Source organism: Hypanus sabinus, chromosome 14 (assembly GCF_030144855.1).
Source record: "Hypanus sabinus isolate sHypSab1 chromosome 14, sHypSab1.hap1, whole genome shotgun sequence".
NCBI classification, from domain to species: domain Eukaryota; kingdom Metazoa; phylum Chordata; class Chondrichthyes; order Myliobatiformes; family Dasyatidae; genus Hypanus; species Hypanus sabinus.
This window is the reverse complement of record NC_082719.1, coordinates 109276044-109276776: the sequence shown is the minus strand read 5'-3', so window position 1 is coordinate 109276776 and position 733 is coordinate 109276044.

Sequence of the window (733 nt, the reverse complement as noted above, 5' to 3'; positions counted from 1 at the left end):
GGTAGGGCCAACCAGGGTAGATAATTTTTGTGTGTATTGTTTGGATTTCCAGCAACTGCAGATTTTCTCGACAAAGTAGTTGGTTACAGATTTTTCCCTAGGAGTGGGAGTCTAAAACTTGAAAACACATGTTTAAGGCGAGAGATTTGAAAGGGACCTGAGTGAAACAAACTGCTGGAGGAAGTAGGTACAATTACATTTCTACAGGGACGCAATTGAGAGCGTCCTGACTGGCTGCGTCACTGTCTGGTATGGGAACTGTACCTCCCTCAATCTCGGGACTCTGCAGAGAGTGGTGCAGATAGCCCAGTGTATCTGTAGTTATGAACTTCCCACGATTCAGGACATTTACAAAGACCGGTGTGTAAAAAGGGCCTGAAGGATCATTGGAGACCCCAGTCACCCCAACCACAAACTGTTCCAGCTGCTACCATTCAGGAAATGGTACCACAGCATAAAAGCCAGGACCAACAGGCTCCGGGGCAGCTTCTTCCACCAGGCCATCAGACTGATTAACTCATGCTGATACAGTCGCATTTGTATGTTACATTGACTGTCCTGTTGTACATACTATTTATTATAAATGACTATAAATTGTACATTTGAGCCGCGAAGTTACGTAAAGATTTTTACTCCTCATGTAGAGGAAGGATGTAAGAAATAAAGTCAATTCAATCCAAATACATTCGGACAAGAGCATGGACAGGGAAGTTCACAGTTCGGGAAGACGGGC